The sequence below is a fragment of the Cnephaeus nilssonii genome (assembly GCF_951640355.1).
Source record: "Cnephaeus nilssonii genome assembly, chromosome: 6".
Classification (NCBI taxonomy): Eukaryota; Metazoa; Chordata; class Mammalia; order Chiroptera; family Vespertilionidae; genus Cnephaeus; species Cnephaeus nilssonii.
The window spans coordinates 105,908,186-105,930,215 of record NC_137077.1 but is presented as its reverse complement, the minus strand read 5'-3'; the positions used below and the strand labels follow the sequence as shown (position 1 = coordinate 105,930,215).

At 46.0% G+C, this 22,030-nt stretch overlaps 1 protein-coding gene across 20 annotated transcripts in view; it reads right to left on the bottom strand.

Moving 5' to 3' along the window:
- Positions 1-22,030, bottom strand: part of BCL2L13 (BCL2 like 13) — a 148,576-nt gene that overhangs the window by 78,084 nt on the left and 48,462 nt on the right. The gene's annotated exons all lie outside the window — the stretch shown is intronic.

The window sequence follows — 22,030 nt, the reverse complement described above, 5'->3', positions numbered from 1 at the left end:
TTATATAAAGAAACAAACACAGGAAGGCAAGTAAAAAGAGGAAACAAAGAAACACGTCCCAAATGAAAGAACAGAAGAAAATTCCAGAAAAACAAAATAAAATGGAGGCAAGCAATCTACTAGATAGTTCAAAACACTGGTTACAAAAATGCTCAATGAACTTAGGGAAAAAAATAGGTGATCTCAGTAAGAACTTACACAGAGACAAAAACCCTAAGACGAACTACTCAATGCCCAGCCAGTGTTGCTCAGTGATGAACGTCAATCCATGCAACAAGAGGTTGCAAGTTCAATTACCAGTCAGGGCACATGGTCAGGGTTGCAGGCTTGCTCCCCAGCAAGGGGCGTACAAGAGGCAGCCAATTGACGTTGATGTTTCTCTCTCATCAATGTTTCTTTCTCTCTCTCCCTCTCCCTACTTCTCTCTCTAAAATCAATAAACTTAAAAAAAAAAAAAAAAAGAACCAGTCAAAAGTGAGGAATATAACTGAAATGAATACATTATCTGGAATAAACACCAGATTAGATGAAGCAGATGATCAATTCAATGATCTGAACGACAAGGTAATGGGGGCAAAAAACCACAACAGCAAAATGAAAAAAGAATTTTTAAAAACGAGGACAGGTTAAGAAACATCTGGAACAACATCAAGCATAACAACATTGACATCATAGGGGTACCAGAAGAAGAGTGATAGCAAGGAATTGAGAACCCATTTGAAGAAGAAATAATGACTGAAAACTTCCCTAATCTGGTAAAAAAAAAAAGTCCAGGAAACAGAGTCCCAAACAAGGTGAACCCAAAGAGGACCATACAAGACAAGTCATAATTAAAATGACAAATGTTGCCTGGCTAGTGTGGGTCAGTGATTGAGTATCCTATCTAATAATAGACAAATATGCAAATTGACCACACCTCCGACACACCCACAAGCCACGCCCACCATCCAATCAGAGCGAGTATGCAAATTAACCCAAACGAAGATGGCTACAGCCACAGAGAGCAAGGTTTCCTAGGTAACAGAGGAAGCCAAGCTTTCCGCCTGCCCTTGCCAGGCCTAAGCCTCCACTCAAGCTACAAAGTTTCAATTATAGAAGGTAAACAAATTCAAACAAATGGCGGCAGAATGGAGCTTGCGAGAGCAGGCCAGGGCTGCCACCAGCAACAGGGGAAGCAAAGCTTTCCGCACACCCTGGCTGGGCCCACCCGCTAAGGCAACAAAGTTTCAATTATAACCCCAACACAAATGGCTACCGGCCTCGGAGGGAGCCCTAGGCTTGGCTCCGCTCCAGGCTACAGTTTCAATTGTAGAAGGAAAATAAATTCCAGATACCAGGGCCTCCGCTTGCATTGCCAGGGGGCATGGCCCACCTGCAAACCACCACAGGCCCCTCGCTCAGGCTGCCCCACACCCCAAGGGAACCCGCACCTGATCCGGGATGCCCTTCAGGGCAAACCAGCTGGCCCCCACCCCTGTACCAGGCCTCTATCCTATCTAATAAAAGAGTAATATGCAGACTGATCATCACTGCAACACACAATATAGCTGCCCCCATGTGGTCAAAGATCCTGCCCCCATGTGGAGACAAGATGGCCACCACAAGATGGCCAGCAGGAGAGGGCAGTTGGGAGGCACCCTGCCTGCAAGGGAGGGCAGTTGGAGGTGATCAACCCTGCAGGAGAGGGCAGTTAGGGGTAACCAGGCCGGCAGAGGAGGGAAGTTGGGGGCAAACAGGCTGGCAGCAGAGTGGTTAGGGGGTGATCAGGCTGGCAGGCAGAAGCGGTTAGGGGCAATCAGGAAGGCAGGCAGGCAAGCAGTTGGGAGCCAGCAGTCCTGGATTGTGAGAGGGATGTCCGACTGCCCGTTTAGGCCCGATCCCCTGGGATCGGGCCTAAACGGGCAGTCGGACATCCCTTGAGGGGTCCCAGATTGGAGAGGGTACAGGCTGGGCTGAAGGACAACCCCCCTCCGTGCACGAATTTCGTGCACCGGGCCTCTAGTCCTATATAATAAAAAGGTAATATGTAAATTAACCGCCACACCCTTTGCACAAGATGGCTGTCTCCAGGTGGCCACAAGATGGCCGCCACAAGATGGCCAGGCAATTATGGGCGATCAGGCCACCAGGGGAGGGCAGTTAGGGACGACCAGGCCAGCAGGGAAGGGCAGTTGGGGGTGACCAGGCTGGCAGGGGAGGGCAGTTAGGGGTGACTGGGTCGGCAGGGAAGGGCAGTTGGGGGTGATCGGGCCAGCAGGGGAGGAAGGGCAGTTGCGGGGGGGACCAGGCCGGCAGGGGAGGGCAGTTAGGGGCAACCAAGCTGGCAGGGAAGGGCAGTTGTGGGAAACCGGGCCAGCAAGGGAGGGCAGTTGGGGGCGACTGGGCCGGCAGGGGAGCAGTTAGGTGTCGATCGGGCTGGCAGGGGAGCAGTTAGGCATCGATCAGGCTGGCAGGCAGAAGCAGTTAGGGGTAATCAGGCAGGCAGGCAGGCAGGCAGGAGAGCAGTTGGGAGCCAGCAGTCCCAGATTGTGAGAGGTATGTCCGGCTTCTGGTTTAGGTCCCATCCCACAGGCAGTCGGACATCCCCCGAGGGGTCCCAGATTGGAGAGGGTGCAGGCTGGGCTGAGGGACACCCCCCCCAGTGCATGAATTTTGTGCACTGGACCTCTAATAGACCTATAAACCAGAAAGTCACAGTTCTATTCCTGGTAAGGGCACATGCTCGGGTTGCGGGTTCAATACCTGGTGGGGGGCATGCAGGAGACAGTCAATTTAATGATTCTCTCTCATCATTGATCTTTCTATCTCTCTCCTCTCCCTTCCTCTCTGAAATCAATAAAAATATATTTTTTTAAAAAAAATAGCCCTAGCTGGTCTGGCTCAGTGGATAGAGCATCTGCCTCGTGTGCAGGAGGCAACAAATTGATGTGTCTCTCTCACATCGATGTTTCTCTCTGCCTCTCTCCCTCCCTTCCACTCTCTCTAAAAATGAATGGGAAAATATACTTTGGTGAAGATAAAACAACAACAAAAAAAACAGAAACAATCTCACAGACATAGAGAACAAACTAAGGTTGCCAGATAGGAGTGGGATTAGGAAGCTGGGTAAAAAGGGGGAAGGGATTAAGTAGAAACTGACAGTTACAAATTTTCATAAAGATGGAAAGTACAGAATAGAGAATATAGTCAATAGTATTATAATACCTACTAGAGGCCTGGTGCACAAATTCGTGCATGGGTGGGGTCCCTCTGGGTGGTCTGCAGGGATCGGACGAAACCCGCAGTCCAACGCCACCCGCAGCTCCTACCTGCCGCTCCCGCTCATCCCGGCCCCACTGTGCCTGCCGCGGGCTCGCACCCAATCAGTCCCGATCGGGAGAGGCTCACGGTGCTCGCCAGCCAAGAGCCCTGCATCTGGCACCCTCCCGAGGGGAGTGGCCTGCAGGATCAGGCTGAAACTGGCTCTCTGACATCCCCCGAGGGGTCCCGGATTGCGAGAGGGCGAAGGCCAGGCTGAGGGACCCCAGCAGTGCACGATTGGGCCAGGGAGGGGCTCCAGGGCATGTCCAGCCCATCTTGCTCAGTCCCTATCGGCCAGACCCCAGCAGCAAGCTAACCTACTGGTCGGAGCATCTGCCCCCTGGTGGTCAGTGCACGTCACAGCGACTGGTCAACCAATCGACTGTCCGCCCTGTGGTGGTCAGTGCACATCATAGGGAGCAGTTGAGCAGCCTTAGCATATCATTAGCATATTACACTTTGATTGGTTGTTCTGCCATTTGGTCTATTTGCATATTACCCTTTTATTATATAGGAGGATGTATGATTCAGGTGGCTACTACTAGAGTTATCAGGGGGATCACTTCATAAGATATATGTCTAACCCTCTATGCTCTCCACCTGTAACTATAAAATATTAAATGTCAACTGTAATTGAAAAATTAAAAAATATATTTTAAAAGACTATAACTTCTGCAATTTGGAAATGAACATAAAAAAGGTATAATATGTGACAACAAAAACAAAAAGGGAGTGGAAAAGGTAATGAACTTACACAGGTGAATAAAGACACGACACAATTAGAAGAAACAAGACTATTGTATGCATGAATCTCCTTTTACATAAATCTAATGGTCACCACAAAATAAAAATCCAGAACTGAGGCATGTAGCATAAAGAAGGAGGAAATAGGGGAAAAATCAGAGGTACAACCAAACTAAAATAGCAGAGAGAAAAGAAAGGAAAAATAAACAGTGGAAACACAGAACAACCTGAAAACTAAAGATAAGATAGATATAAGTCTTAAATATAAATGGACTGAACTAACCAATCAAAAGGCCAAGATTAGCAGGATGGGTTATAAAATATCACCCACCTATATGTTGCCTTCAGGAGACTCATCTCAGCTATAAAAGCAAACAGACTCAAAGCAAAGGAGTGGAAGACAATACTCTAAACAAATGGAATCCAGAGAAAAGTTGGTGTAGCCATACTTATGTCAGAAAAAACAAATTTCAAGAGACAAAAATGGACATAAAGGGTCCAATTCATCAAGAATACATAGCACTTAATAATATATATGCCCCCAACTTGTGAGCACCAAAATATATAAAGCCATTACTAATAGACCTAAAGGGAGGAACTAAAACAACAACAAAACAATTATATTAGGGGACCTGAATACACCACTGACAGCAATGAATAATTGACATAGAAAATCAGTAAGAAAGTATTAGACTTAATGACACATTAGACCAAATAGACATAGTCAGTACTTATAGAGCTTTCCATCCCAAGATGACAGAATATACATTCTTCTCAAGTGCACTTGGAACACAAAACTAGTCTCAAAACATTTAAGACTGAAATAATACCAAGCATATTCTTCAACCAAAACAATAAGAAACTGCAAGTTAGCTACAAGAAAAAACCTGGAAAAACCACAAATATGTGGACATTAAACAATATGATATTGAACAACTATTGGGACAATTAAATACTACTCAGTCATACAAAAGGATAAAATGCTGCTATTTGCAACAACATGAGTGAAAGAGTGTCATGTTAAGCAAAATAAGTCAGATGTAAAAGAACAAGAATCATATAATTTCACTCATATGTGGGATATGAAACAGAAAGTTACACACAAACAAACAAAAGAAATTCATAGACAGTATGGTGGTTACCAAAGAAAAAGAAGGATGTAGGAAGAATAAAGAGGATAAAGAGCATCAATTATATAATGGGGCCCTAGCTGGGTAGCTCAGTTGTTTAGGGTGTCGTCCCATATACCAAGGTTGGGGGTTCAATCCCTGGTCAGGACACATAAAAGAATCAACCAATGAATGCACAAATAAATAGAACAAATCAATGTCTCTCTCTCTCTCTTTCCCTTCCCCACTCTCTCAAACAACTCAATTAAAAAATAAATCACCAATGAATCCATGAATAATAGAAACAACTAATTGATGTTTCTCTCTTTCCCTTCCTCTCTCTAAAAAAATCAATAAATAAAATTCTAAAATACAACACACACACACACACACACACACACACACACACACACACAAGCGTGGCTCGGTGCACAAAATTCATGCACGGAGGAGGGTGTCCCTCAGCCCGGACTGCACCCTCTCCAATCTGGGACCCCTCAGGGGATGTCCGACTGCCGGTTTAGGCCCGATCCCACAAGGGTCAGACATCCCTCTCACAATCCGGGATCACTAGCTCCTAACCGCTCACCTGCCTGCCTGCCTGATCGCCCCTAACCACTCTGCATGCCGATCTGCTCGCCCCAACTGCCCGCCCCCCGCCGGCCTTCTCGCCTCCAACAGCCCCCCCTCCGGCCTTCTCGCCTCCAACTGCCCCCCCTCTGGCCTTATTGCCTCCAACTGCCCCCCCCCCCCTGCCGGCCTGCTTGCCCCCAAATACCCCCCACTGCCAACCTGCTCGCCCCCAACTGCCCCCCCCCCACCGGCCTGCTCACCTCCAACTGGCCCCACTTTCGGCCTGCTCACCCCCAACTGCCTCCCCACCAGCCTGATCACCCCCACCTGCCCTCTGCTCCTGGCCTGATCGCCCCTAACTGCCTCTGCCTTGGCCCCACCACCATGGCTTTGTCTAGAAGGGCGTCCGGAAGGTCTCCCGGTCTAATTAGCATATTACTCTTTTATTAGTATATATGATAATGAAAGGAGACTAGACTTTTAGTGAGCACAAATGGAATATAATAATGATGTATTATAAAATTATATACCTGAACCTTAATGTTATTAACCCATTACCCCAATAAATTTAATTTTTATCAGTCAATGTATATGAAATATCAAGAATAATCAAATTTGTAGAGAAAGTCAGCATATTAGTGGTTGCTTAGGGCTGGGGTTAGTAGGGAAATTGGAAAGTGATATCAAAAGAATATGGAGTTCCTTCGGAGATGATGAAATTTTTGAAAAATTGATTGTGATGATGGTTGCATAATTCTGTGAATATTCTAAACACCACTGGATTATGTGCTTTAAATGGTAAATTGGCCTGGCCAGTGTGGGTCAGTGGTTGAGCATCAACCTATGAACCAGGAAGTCACAGTTCGATTCCTGGTCAGGACACATGCCCCGGTTGCAGGCTCGATCCCCAATTGGGAGTGTGTAGGAGGCAGCCAATCAATGATTCTCTCTTATCATTGATGTTTCTATCTCTCCCTCTCCCTTCCTCTGTAAAATCAATAAAAACATAAAAAATACATATTTATATAAATGGTAAATTATATTACCCTGGCCGGTGTTGCTCAATGGTTATAGCACTGGCTCACACACCAGAGGGTTGTAGGTTCAATTCCCGGTCAAGGGCATGTACCTGGGTTGCAGGTTCTATCCCTGGCCCCGGTCAGGACACATGCGGGAGACAACCAATCAATGTCTCTCACATCGATGTTCCTCTCTCTTTCTCTCTCTCCGCCCTCTGTTTCTCCCTTCCACTCTCTCTAAAGTAATCAATAGAAAATATATCCTCGGGGTGAGGATTAACGCCCCCCCCCCCCCCGCAAAAAGGTAAACTGCAAGGCATTCTATCTCAATAAAGCTGTTAGAAAATAAAAAGGAAAGACTTAAGAGACATATCAACCAAATATAAGGGCCTTGTTTAGATCCTTTTCAAACAAACCAGCTTTTAAAAATACCTTTACAAATTTGAACAGTGAAGGATAATGTGATATTAGAATTAATATTAACATTTGATATGTAACAATAGTTTTATCAGCTGGTTAAAAAAAGGGATACATTATTCTTGGAAATACATACTAATATATTTATGAATAAAACTAGAGGCCTGGTGCATGAAATTCGTGCATGGGGGGGTGTCCCTCAGCCCAGCCTGCACCCTCTCCAATCTGGGACCCCTTGAGGGATATCCAACTGCCCGTTTAGGCCCGATCCCGGTGGGCCTAAATGGGCAGTCAGACATCCCTCTCCCAATCCAGGATTGCTGGCTCCCAACTGCTCGCCAGCCTGCCTTCCTGATTGCCCCTAACCGCTTCTGCCTGCCAGCCTGATCACCCCCTAACCACTCTCCTGCCAGCTTGACTGATGCCTAACTGCTCCCCTGCCAGCCTGTTTGCCCCTAACTGCCCTCTCCTGCAGGCCTGGTCACCCCTAACTGCCCTCCCCTGCAGGCCTGGTCCCCCCTAACTGCCCTCCCCTGCAGGCCTGGTCCCCCACAACTGCTCTACCCTGCAGGCCTGGTCCCCCACAACTGATCTACCCTGCAGGCCTGGTCCCCCACAACTGATCTACCCTGCAGGCCTGGTCCCCCCTAATTGCCCTTCCCCGCAGGCCCAGTCGCCCCCAACTTCCCTCCTCTGCCGGCCTGGTCACCCCTAACTGCCCTCCCCTGCAGGCTTGATCGCCCCAACTGCCCTCCCTTGCAGTCCTGGCCACTCCCAATTGCCCTCCCCTGCTGGACTGATCACCCACAACTGCCCTCCCTTGCAGGCCTGGTCCCTCCCAACTGCGCTCCCCTGCTGGCCATCTTGTAGTGGCCATGTTGTGTCCACATGGGGGCAGGATCTTTGACCACATGGGGGCAGCCATCTTGTGTGTTGGAGTGATGGTCAAATCGCATATTACTCTTTTATGAGATAGGTAGAGGCCTGGTGCACCGGTGGGGGCTGGCTGGTTTGCTCTGAAGGATATCTCAGATCAGGGTGGGGGTTCCCTTGGGGCGTGAGGTGGCCTGGGTGAGGGGCCTGTGGTGGTTTGCAGGCCGGCCACGACCCCCGGTGACCCAAGAGGAGGCCCTGGTATCTGGAATTTAGTTATCTTCTACAATTGAAACTTTGTAGCCTGGAGCAGAGCCAAGCCTCCTAATCGCTCTGTGGCGGCAGCCATTTCTGTCAGAATTTATGTATCTTCTATATTTGAAACTTTGTAGCCTGGAGTGAAGGCCTGAGCCAGCCAAGGCTGCAGAAACTTGGCTTCCTCCATCGCCCAGGGCAACCCTAGCCTCCTGCTCTTCCAGCTCCTGGAGCAAAGCCAAGCCTTCTGCTTGCTCCGTGGTAGCAGCCCAGAGATTTCTGTTGGGATTTATCTTCTATAATTGAAACTTTGTAGCCTTAAGCGGAGGCCTGGGCCGGCCAGCTTCCTCCATCGCCGGGGGCAACCCTAGACTCCTGCTCTCTCCAGCTCTGTGGCTGCCGCCATTTCTGTTGGGATTTATCTTCTATAATTGAAACTTTGTAGCCAGGAGTGGAGGCCTTGGCCGGCCAGGGTGTGCGTAAAGCTTGGCTTCCTCCATCGCCGGGGAAACCCAAGCCTCCCTCCTGCTCTCTCAGTGGCGGCAGCCATCTTGGTTGGTGTTAATTTGCATACTCGCTCCTGATTGGCTCCTAACTGCTCACCTGCCTGATTGCCTGCCTGGTCGCCCCCAACTGCCCCCCCCCCACTGGCCTAGTCGCCCCTAACTGACCCACATGCCAGCCTGGTCGCTCCAGTGGGGGGGGGCAGTTGGGCATGGCTGGTGGGTGTAGTAGAGTGATGGTTAATTTGCATATTACTTTTATTAGATAGGATAATATGTCTAGGGTCTACTTAGGCAACCTTTTGAGCTTGGTGTGTCAAACTTCGCCAAAAAACTGAGCATAACTCGGGTGGTGTCTCACTTTGAGGAAAAAAACATTATTTCGCGACATTTATAGTTTAAATAACATAAATGTATAATTGTTATAATTGTATTTAATAAACCAAAAACTAAATATTTAGTGCTGACACGCGTGTCATAGGTTCGCCATCACTGATTTAGGGGAAAGAAGGAAGAATGTGTTTGTATGTGTGGGGGAGGATTGATAAGTAAAAGAAGACCAGCTATCTATCTATATATATAAAAGCCCAGTAACCGTAATGGTGGAACAACCAGAATGACAAGTTGCTGTGATGCGCACTGACCAACAGGGGGCAGACTCTCAATGCAGGAGCTTCCCCCTGGTGGTCAGTGTGCTCCTACAGCGGGAGCGACGCTCAGCCAGAAACCAGGCTCATGGCTGGCGAGCACAGCAGTGGTGGCAGAAGCAAGCAGTCGGATATCCTCCACGGGGTCCCAGATTGTGAGAGGGCGAATGCCAGGATGAGGGACCCACCTCTCCCTCGCCCCCCCATGCACAAATTTCTTATGCATCGGGCCTCTAGTCTATATATATAAAGAGCCAGGTTCCGTAACATCCACAACCGAAGGCTCAACCTAACGCCCAGACTGCGCTCACAGCAGACTCTGGTGGATGGGGAATTGTGGCAGCGGGGACAGGGCCGGGGGAGGCAGGGCCAGCACTCACACTCACAACCGTACGCACGCACAGACACACACAGCGCCCACCAGCTCACAGCGTTTTCTCCCTTTCCTTCCCTCCCTCCTAGCTCACTCTCGGAACCTCTCTCAGAATGAGGCCCCTGGGTGGGAAGAAGGTGGAGCTGCCCCCACTGGTCCCGCCCCCTCCCAGCCGGGAAAGAGGAAGAGGGAGAGAGGTAGGCAGGGAAGCCTGAAGGACTGCTGAGAGAAACAGAGACAGAGACTGGGAGAGACTAGGATGGAGAGATGGAAACAAAACAGTCTGGGCCTGAAGAGGCCTGGATGGAAGGGAGGCCTGTGGGGGCCAGGAACTGAAATGTTTCATCAACCCCTCCCCAATTCATGTGTGGTGCTCATAAGTGAGCAGGGGAGCCAAAGCCACAGGCAGGGATGGAGAAGGGTGCCCTCCCCTTTGGATACCACAAGTATCTTCAAAACTGGCAGTTGGGGGCGAGATCAGGACACCAAGGGAGGGCAGTTGGGGGCGACCAGGACGGCAGGGGAGGGCAGTTGGGGGCGATCAGGTCAGCAGGGAAGGGCAGTTGGGGGCCATCGGGCTGGCAGGGGAGGGAAGTTGGGGGCCATTGGGCCGGCAGGAGAGGGCAGTTGCAGGCGACTGGGCTGGCAGGGGAAGCCAGTTGGGGGCAACCGGGCCGGCGGGGGAGAGGGCGCAGTTGGGGCCGATGAGGCTGGCAGGGGGGCAGTTGGGGGCGACCAGGCTGGCATGTGGGGCAGTTAGGGGCGACCAGGCCAGTGGGGTGGCAGTTGGGGGTGACCAGGCTGGCAGTGGGGGCAGTTAGGGGCGATCAGGCAGGCAGGCAGGTGAGCAGTTAGGAGCCAGCATGCCCAGATTGTGATTGTTAAACCAGCACTCGGACATCCCCAAGGGGTCCCGGATTGGAGAGGGTGCAGGCTGGGCTGAGGAGACCCCCCCTATGCATGAATTTCATGCACCGGGCCACTAGTATATTAATAATTGTTGAAGCTGGGAGAAACCAAGATGGCGGCATAGGTAAACACCTGAAATTGCTGCCTCGCACAACCACTTCAAAACTACAACTAAAAGACAAAACGGCTGAAACCGGTTTGGCTCAGTGGATAGAGCGTCGGCCTGCGGACTCAAGGGTTCCAGGTTCGATTCCAGTCAAGGGCATGTACCTTGGTTGCGGGCACATCCCCAGTACGGGGTGTGCAAGAGGCAGCTGATCGATGATTCTCTCTCATCGATGTTTCTAACTCTCTATCCCTCTCTCTTCCTCTCTGTAAAAAAAATCAATAAAATATATATATTTTTAAAAAAAAGACAAAACAGACATCATCCAGAACCACAGGAACGCTGGCTGAGTGGAAATTCTACAACTAGAAGGGAAGAGAAAAGCACACTGAGACTCAGAGGAGCTGCGGAAGTAAAGTGCAGAGGTACGGAGGTGTGCGCGGGAAGGGCTGGCAACTGAGTTCACATCTGTCTTTTTCAATTGGGAGGGAGACACAAGCTCCCGACTGCTCTGAACTCCAGTTCCGGGCGAGACTCTGAGGACCCAGACTCATATGGGGAGAAACTGGACTTTCTGGCATCGGGCGGAACTCGAGGGCGGCTTTCTCTCAGAGGTGCATGCAGCAATTACCACGGGACATTGAGACCCGGGCCTCTAGGGCAGGGCTGAGGATCAGCCATAGCTGTTTGCTGCACCCTGTTGATTCCCTAAGACCTCACCCCACCCAAGCTGTGCGCAGAGGCTTTTGCATATGAAAGGCCTGGCCCTTTGCAATCTAAAATTACCTAACAAACTGCATCTGGGTCAGAAAGACCCAGAACATCCAAAAGAAGGCCTAAGGCCCCACAGCAGCTTGCATTGCTTCACAGCTGGGCCTCATCTGGGCACCTACAAACCACAAACAAAAAGTAATCTGAAGATCGTTCTATGGCTCCTGCTAGGTGGCCTCAGGCAGAGGCTAAATTAGCACCTCCTTGGAGATCCAAGAGCCAGGGTACCCAGGGGTCAGAGTGGGACCATCCAGATTACAACTCCTCAGATCCATAAGGGACACACTCAGGGGGCAGACTCAGTGAGCACCAAAGCCCCACTGAAGCAAGTCTTGTCTCATAAGGGTGTCTCCATCACAGAAGTTCTCCCATCATAGACACAGCTGATCCTCACAGCCAGTTGGCCTGGAGGTCAATTCCTCCCAGTGATACAAACAACAATCAAGGCTTAACTACAACAAGACTGTGCACACAGCCCACAAAGGGGTGCACGAAGAGTGTCCATCTCAGGTAATCAGGGAGGCTGAACCACTGGGCCCTATAGGACACCTAGCACACAAAGCCACTCTATCAACACAGGGAAGCAGCCAAAATGCAGAGACAAAGAAACAGGTCACAAATGAAAGAAATGGAGGAAAGCAAACTACTGAATATAGAGTGTAAAACCACGGTTATAAGGTTACTCAAGAATTTTCTAGAAACCGCCGATAAATTTAGTGAGACCTCGAGGATTGATGTTTCTTTGCTGATTTTTTGTTTAGAGAATTTGTCCAATGGTGATAGTGGGGTATTGAAGTCTTCTACTATGATTGTATTGCTGTCAATCTCTCCTTTGATATCTTCCAGGAGTTTTTTAATGTATCTTGGTGCTCCTGTATTGGGTGCATATATGTTTACCAGAGTTATTTCTTCTTGTTGGATTTCTCCCTTTAGTATTATGAAGTGGCCTTCATTATCTCTTGTTATGTCCTTCACGTTGAGATCTAATTTGTCAGATATAAGTATTGCTACCCCAGCTTTTTTTTCATTTCCATTCGCCTGGAAAACCTTTTTCCATCCCTTCATTCTCAGTCTGTATTCGTCTTTTTTTCTGAGGTGGGTTTCCTGTAGACAGCAGATATATGGGTTTTGTTTTCTTATCCAATCAGTTACCCTGTGTCTTTTGATTGGGGCATTCAATCCATTTTCATTTAAAGTTATTATTGATAGGTACTTATTTGTCGCCATTTTTATTCTATACCCGTGATCCTTCTTTGCTTCCTATTTTCTTTTTACATATGTAATATCTTAATCAATAAGGAAAAAAAATTTTAAAGACTTAAAAGTAAAAAAAAAAATTAAAATAAAGGGTCAGATGCCTGAAATTAAGCAGATTTTAGAAATTTTGAAATGCATGCAGAAGAAGAACGAGTCCACTAATTCAATGGAGATCAGATTCTTACTGGCAGATAACCAGTACTGCAAAACTTTAGTTCCTCTTAACGTAGTAAAGTGTGTCTGTGGTTGGGGGCTAATGTAATGCTTGAATATGATATTGATGAAGGTCAGGCATTGTTGGAAAAGAATGTAACCACTGCCACAAAGAATCTGGATTCTCATGAGAAAGACCTTGACTTTCTTCAAGATCAATTTACTACCAATGAAGTCAATATGGCCAGGGTTTATCATTGGGACATAAAGAGAAGAAACTAAGATGATTCTACCAAGAACAAAGCATAATTCTGGCAATGAAAAATATGGTTCATTTTTCCAAAGTTGTTCTTTTAAATATTCCAAAATTTATTCTTAAAGGTTGGCATTAGTTTGAATGTTTTTTTAAAATAGTAAGAATTGGGAGGAACCAAGATGGCGGCAAAGGTAAACAACTAAACTGCCGCCTTGCACAACAATTTCAAAACTACAACTAAAAGACAAAACGCCTACCACCCAGAACCATGGGAAAGCTGTCTGAGTGGTAGATTTACAACTAAGAAGGAACAATAAAGGAGCACAAACGCGGAAAAGCTGAGGTACGAAGGCGCGCAGATCGGGCTGGCGGCAGGCAACTGGGTGCGCGGCTTTTTTTCAACCCAAAGGGAGATAAGCTCCCGATCACTCTGAAATCCAGTTTCTGGGGACACGCGGGGGACCCAGACGCCTACCAGGAGAAACTGGACTCTCGGCCATCGGGTCGGAAAGTGAGAGTGACATTTTTGCAGAGGTGCGCCCAGCAATCACTGTTTACTGCGTTGGAGCACGGGACGCAGGAACTTGAAAACGCGGAAAGGCAGAAACGGCTGACGGCTGCCATTGCTGTTTGCCACGCCCTAGCCTAGTGACGCCCTGAGACCCCGCCCCATCCTGAGACCCCGCCCTGCACATTCTACAAACCTGCCCAGGCTCCATACAGCGGCTTTTGCGTATAAATGGTCTGTTCTGTGGAAGCTTAACCAAATAAACTGAAACTCCAGCCAGACTGTTCCAAAACCGCCAAAGCCCAAGCAAAGAGGAGAAAACTGTAGTTCTTGCTGTAGCTCCTGCTGGATGGCCTCAGACAGTAACTGAACTGCACCCCATTGGAGATCCAGAAACTAGTGCATCTAGTGGTCGGTGAGAGACGACACCAGATTTCAACCACTCTCATAAGGGACACATTCAAGAGTCAGACTCAGTAAGCACCAAAGCCCTACTGGAACAAGTCCTGCCCCATAAACGTGTCTCCAGCACAGCAACTCTTCCATTATAGACATAGCGGGTCCTCACAGCCAATTGGCCTGGAGGTCAATTCTTCCCAGTGACACCAACAACAATCAAGACTTAACTACAGCAAGGCTGTACACACAGTCCACAAAGGGGAGCACCAAGAGTGTCCACCTCAGGCAACTGAAAGGCTGACCCATTGAACCAATAAGACACCTAGTACACAAAGCTACCCTACCAACTCAGGGAAGCAGCAAAAATGAGGAGGCAAGGAAACAGATCACAAATGAAGAAATGGAGGAGAACAAACGAATGGACATAGAGTTCAAAACAACGGTTATAAGGTTTTTCAAGAATTTCATGGAAAAGGCCGATAAATTTAAAGAGACCCTCGAGGATATGAAAAAGGACCAACTAGAAATGAATCATACACTGACTGAAATAAAAAATATTATACAGAGATCCAACAGCAGACTAGAGAAACGCAAGAATCAAGTCAAAGATTTGGAATACAAAGAGGCAAAGGACACTGCTCCAGAGAAGCAAGAAGAAAAGAGATTTCAGAAAGTTGAAGATAGTGTAAGAAGCCTCTGGGACAACTTCAAGCGTACCAACATCAGAATTATGAGGGTGCCAGAAGAAGAGAGAGAGCAAGACGCTGAAAACCTATTTGAAGAATTAATGACCAAAAACTTCCCCTACCTGGTGAAAGAAATAGACTTACAAGTCCAGGAAGCACACAGAACCCCAAACAAAAGGAATCCAAAGAGGACCACACCAAGACATATCATAATTAAAATGCTAAGGGCAAAAGACAAAGAGAGAATCTTACAAGCAGCAAGAGAAAAACAGTTAGTTACCTACAAGGAGCACCCATACGATTATCAGCTGATTTCTCAACAGAAACTATGCAGGCCACATGGGAGAGGCAAGAAATATTCAAAGTGATGAACATTAAGAATCTACAACCAAGACTACTCTACCCAGCAAAGTTATCATTCAGAATTTAAGGGCAGATAAAGAGCAGATAAGAAAAAGCTAAAGGAGTTCATCACCACCAAACCAGTATTATATGAAATGCTGAAAGGTATTCTTTAAAAAGAGGAAAAAGAAGAAAAAAGTAAAGATAAAAATTATGAACAACAAATACATATCTATGAACAAGTGAATCTAAAAGTCAAGTGAATTAAAAATCTGAGGAACAGAATAAACTGGTGAACTTAATAGAATCAGGGGCATAGAATCGGAGTAGATTGATAATTCTCAGGAGGAAAAGGGTGTCTGTGTAGGGGGTACGGGAAGAGACTGGACAAAAATCATACACCTATGGATAAGGACAGCGGGAGGAGGTAAGGGCAGAAGGGAGGGTGGGAATTGGGTAGAGGCTGGAGATATGGAGGGAAAAAAGGAGAAACAATTGTAATAATCTGAACAATAAAGATTTATTAAATTAAAAAATAAAATAAAACAGTAAGAATTATAATTAAACTTTAAGAAGAGCTAAACACTAACACCATTTTACTTATTTAAGAAAACAAAATTAGAGAGAGAAAAAGATGGCGACCGGCAGGAAGGTAGGGAGAGAGAGAGTGTGAGTGAGGAACCCATAGAGGAGAGTGTAGATGTGTGTGGTGTGTGTGTGTGTATGAGATAGGGTCAGTTAGATTCTGCAGGTCTTCCAAGGGGCTCCCGAACAGGGCAGCCCTAGACGGCGGAGCCCCGCGCACAAAGCGGACACTTCTCGGCTGCTGGTGCGGACGCAGAGACCACGCCATCTTGAGAAACAGAGCTGCCTGAGACTCAGATCCTGGCTTCTGACACAAACCAGGACCCTGCAGCCACCGGGAACAGAGAACTGCTATCACAGCTTCAGACAAACAAACAACAAGAATCCAGACTTCCCGGCAGATTTCCGTGAGTCAAAGAGCCTATCCCCCTCCTCGCAGGCGCTGATAGCGCCATAGTAACTGATAGACCTGCCCCTCCCCCAAGCTGCTGAGCGCCCACAGCGCGCGGAAAGCGCCATAGTAACTGATAGACGCGCCCTTCGCCCTAGCTGCTCACAGGAGCGCGCACAGCTCGCACAGACAGCGCCATAGTAACTGATAGACCCGCCCCCGGCCCAAGCTGCCGAGCTTTGCGCAGGGACGCGCTCCCTCTTAGGGAATTTGGCGCGCGCTCGCGCACGGGACAGAAGCAGCTCCCCATCGGGGAAATCTGTCAGTGCGCACAGAGGGCTCCCCTTCGGGGAATTTGGGGGAATTTGGCTCGCGGGTCACAGCTCCCCCTTCGGAGATTCTTAAAAGCCTGCACAGAGGGGCTTCCCTTTGGGGAATTTGGCGCGCAGGACGGACTCCGCCCCCCTTCTGGGACTTTGGGAGAGTGCACTGAGCCGGCTCACCTTCAGGTTTTTAAGAAAGTGCGCTCTAGCCGGTTTGGCTCAGCAGAGAGAGCACACACAGGACGCAGCTCCACTTCAGGGAATTTGGCACGCCGGACACAGCTGCCTGGGATCCCTGACTCACAGCGCATTCACACTAAGAGCCAGCGACCCCAATTGTTGGTGCGTGCACACACAGGGACCCTGATTCTCAACGAGAAACCGCACAAGGCAACAGAGACTTTGACACTCGAGTCTTGGTGCAGACACAGGGAAACTCTGACTCCTGGCACATGCTAAGGATCTCATTCTCGGCACATACCAACAGTGTGGTGCAGACAGGGCCCCTGATTCTAAATGTGCACACGAGACCACACAGAACACTGGGGACACTGATCCTGGGCAAGTCTGGTTCCCACCAACCAAAGACAGCCACACGTCCTAGTGTCAGAGCACTTCAGTGAAACTAGGGTGGAGCGAAGTCCCCACAGCACACGGCCCAGGTCCACGCAAACAGAAGCTTAAGCTTTCTGGTAATAGCCAGAATGGGGAAACGAAATAACTCACAGAGGAAAGAAAATGTGGAGTCGCCAAGAAAGGAGATTAGTGAAAATGAAGCTTGCAACATGACCGAAAAGGAATTCAGAGTAATGGTCATGGAATTTATACATCGGATGGATGAGAAAATCAACAACTTATGCAAGAATCAGGAAGAAATGAAAAGTGATATAGCTACAATCAAAAACACCATGGAAAGTTTCAACAGTAGACTACAAGAAGCAGAGGACCGAATTAGTGAGTTAGAAGATCAGGTACAGAAACAAGCTCAAGCTGAACAGCAATTGGAGAAAAAAATTAAAAAGCAGGAGGAAAGCCTAAGGGAACTTCGGGACAACATGAAACGAAGTAACATGCGTATAATAGGGCTGCCAGAAGGACAAGAAGAGCAGCAGGGATTAGAAAATCTATTTGAAGAAATAATGACAGAAAACTTCCCGGATATGGGAAAGATAAAAGTTACGCAAGTAAAGAGAGTCCCAAGCAGGATCAACCCCAAAAGACCCACGCCAAGACATGTCATAATTTCAATGGCAAATATAAATGATAAAGAGAGAATCCTAAAGGCGGCAAGAGAGAGACAGAGAGTTACCTACAAAGGAACACCCATCAGATTGTCAAATGATTACTCATCAGAAACACAACAAGCTAGAAGTGAATGGAAGGAGGTATACAAAGTGTTGCAAAGCAAAGGACTGAATCCAAGAATACTATATCCAGCAAGACTATCAATCAAAATTGAAGGGGAAATCAGGAGCTTTGCAGACAAAAAAAGCCTCAGGGAGTTTATCACCACCAAACCAGCAATGCAAGAATTGCTAAAGGGAATACTGTAAAAAGAAGAAATAAACAGGTAAGAAGGAATACAGACACAAAAATAGATATGACTGCAAACAAATACCTTTCAGTAATAACTTTAAATGTAAACGGACTAAATGCTCCAATCAAAAGACATCGAGTAGCTGAATGGATAAAAAAACACGACCCATATATATGTTGTCTACAAGAGACCCACCTCAGAACAAGAGACTCACACAGATTGAAAGTGAAGGGATGGAAAAATATCTTTCAGGCAAATGGAAATGAAAAAAAAGCTGGGGTAGCAATACTTATATCTGACAAAATAGACCTCAAAGTAAATGCCATAACAAGAGATAAGGAAGGCCACTTCATAATACTAAAGGGAGAAATCCAACAAGAAGAAATAATTCTGGTAAACATATACGCTCCCAATTTAGGAGCACCCAAATACATAAAAAAACTCCTGGAGGATATCAAGGGAGAGATTAATAGCAACACAATCATAGTAGGAGACTTTAATACCCCACTATCACCACTGGACAAATCCTCTAAACAAAAAATCAGCAAAGAAACAGCAATCCTAAATGACTCACTAGACCAGATGGAATTAATTGACATCTTCAGAACATTTCACCCCAAAGCCACAGAATATACATTCTTCTCAAGTGCACATGGGTCATTTTCAAAGATAGACCATATGCTGGGTCACAGGCAAAGTCTCTTCAAATTCAAGAAGATAGAAATTATATCAAGCATCTTCTCAGATCACAGTGGCATAAAACTGGAAATCAACTACAATAAATACAATCCAAAGAAATCAAACACATGGAGACTAAACAGCATGCTATTAAACAAGGACTGGGTTACCAAAGACATCAAGGAAGAAATAAAAAACATCATGGCAACAAATGACAATGAAAACACAACAATCCAAAATCTATGGGACACAGCGAAAGCAGTCTTGAGAGGGAAGTTCATAGCTCTACAGGCCTATTGCAAAAAACAAGAAACAATGGTAATAAATTACTTAACCCTACAACTCAAAGAGCTAGAAAAAGAGCAGCAAGAAAAGCCCAGTGTAACCAGAAGGAAGGAAATAACAAAGATCAGAGCGGAGATAAATGACATAGAGACCAAAGAAACAATACATAAGATCAACAAAACCAAGAGCTGGTTCTTTGAAAGGATAAACAAGATTGATGGACCTCTAGCCAGGCTCACCAAGAAGCAAAGAGAGAGGACCCAAATAAACAAAATCAGAAATGAAAGAGGTGAAATAACAACAGACCCCGCTGAGATACAAAGGATTGTTACAAAATACTACGAACAACTCTATTCCAACAAACTGGACAACCTGGAGGAAATGGACATATTCCTAGAAAAATATAACCTTCCAAAAATCAATCAAGAAGAATCTAAACAGCTCAATAGGCCAATAACTATGGACGAAATTGAAGCAGTCATCAAAAAGCTTCCGGCAAACAAAAGCCCGGGGCCTGATGGCTTCACAGGAGAGTTTTACCAAACATTCAAGGAAGAACTAAAACCTATCCTCCTCAGACTATTCCAAAAAATTCAAGTGGAAGGAACACTTCCAAGCTCCTTCTATGAAGCCAGCATCACCCTAATACCAAAACCAGATAAAGACAACACAATGAAAGAGAATTACAGACCAATATCCCTCATGAACATAGATGCCAAAATCCTCAACAAAATTCTAGCAAATCGGCTCCAGCAGTACATCAGAAAGATCATACACCATGACCAAGTAGGATTTATCCCAGGAATGCAAGGATGGTACAATATCCGCAAATCAATAAACGTGATACATCACATAAACAAATTGAAAGATAAAAATCACATAGTCATATCAATTGATGCAGAAAAAGCATTTGACAAAATCCAACACCCTTTCTTGATAAAAACTCTCAACAAGGTGGGAATAGATGGCTCATACCTCAACATAATAAAAGCTATATATGATAAACCCACAGCAAACATCATACTCAATGGACAAAAACTAAAAACATTTCCCCTAAGAACAGGAACAAGACAGGGATGCCCACTCTCACCACTCCTGTTTGACATAGTACTGGAAGTATTAGCCATTGCAATTAGACAAGAAGAAGAAATAAAAGGCATCCAAATTGGAAAAGAACAAGTAAAGCTGTCTTTATTTGCAGACGACATGATATTGTACATAAAAAATCCGAAAGACTCCGTCAAAAAACTAATAGACTTAATAAATGAATTCGGCAATGTAGCAGGATACAAAATTAACGCCAAGAAATCTATGGCCTTTCTATACACCAATAGTGAACTTACAGACAGAGAGACTAAAAAGGCAATCCCATTTACCATCGCGCCAAAAAAATTAAGATACCTAGGAATAAACTTAACTAAGGAGGTAAAAGACCTATACACGGAAAACTACAGGACACTGAAAAAAGAGATAGAGGAAGACGTAAACAGATGGAAGAACATACCATGTTCATGGATTGGTAGAATCAACATCATTAAAATGTCCATACTACCCAAAGCAATCTATAGATTCAATGCACTCCCCATTAAAATACCAACGGCATATTTCACAGACCTTGAAAGAACTCTCCAAAAATTCATCTGGAATAAAAAAAGACCCCGAATAGCCACAGCAATCCTGAGAAAGAAGAATAAAGTAGGAGGGATCTCAATACCAGATTTCAAGCTGTATTACAAAGCCACTGTTATCAAAACAGCTTGGTACTGGCACAAGAACAGACATATAGATCAATGGAACAGAATAGAGAATCCAGATATTGACCCAAACCACTATGCTCAATTAATATTTGACAAAGGAGGCATGAACATACAATGGAATAAAGACAGTCTCTTCAATAAATGGTGTTGGGAAAATTGGACAGATACATGCAAAAAAATGAAGCTTGATCACCAACTTACGCCATACACAAAAATAAACTCAAAATGGATACAGGACTTAAACATAAGACGGGAAACCATAAAAATACTAGAGGAATCCACAGGCAGCAAAATGTCAGACATATGCCAAAAGAAATTCTTCACTGACACTGCCCCTAGGGCAATGGAAGCTAAAGAGAAAATTAACAAATGGGACTACATCAAAATAAAAAGCTTTTTCACAGCAAAAGAAACCATCAACAAAACAACAAGAAGGCCCACTGCATGGGAGAACATATTTGCAAATGGCATCACTGATAAAGGTTTAATCTCCAACATCTACAGGCAGCTTATACAACTTAATAAAAGGAAGATAAATGATCCAATAAAAAAATGGGCAACAGACCTAAATAGAATCTTTTCAAAAGATGACAGAAGGAAGGCCAAGAGACACATGAAAACATGCTCAACGTCACTAATTATCCGAGAGATGCAAATCAAAACAACAATGCGGTACCATCTCACACCTGTCAGAATGGCTTTCATCAACAAATCAACAAACGACAAGTGTTGGCGAGGATGCGGAGAAAAAGGAACCCTCGTGCACTGCTGGTGGGATTGCAGACTGGTGCAGCCACTGTGGAGAACAGTATGGAGTTTCCTCAAAAAACTGAAAATGGAACTCCCATTTGACCCAGTAATCCCACTCCTGGGAATATATCCGAAGAAACTAGAAACACCAATTAGAAAGGATATATGCACCCCTATGTTCATAGCAGCACAATTCACCATAGCTAAGATTTGGAAACAGCCTAGGTGCCCGTCAGCAGATGACTGGATCAGAAAACTGTGGTACATCTACACAATGGAATACTATGCTGCCATAAAAAAGAAGGAATTCTCATCATTTGCAGCAACCTGGGAGGAATTGGAGAACATTATGTTAAGTGAAATAAGTCAGTCAATGAAAGAAAAATACCACATGATCTCACTCATTTATGGATAATAAAGAACATTATAATCTTGAACAAAAAGATAGATACAGAGACAGTAAAGCATCAAACAGACTGTCAAATTACAAGGGGAAGGTTAGGGAGAGGTGGGGGAGATAAGAG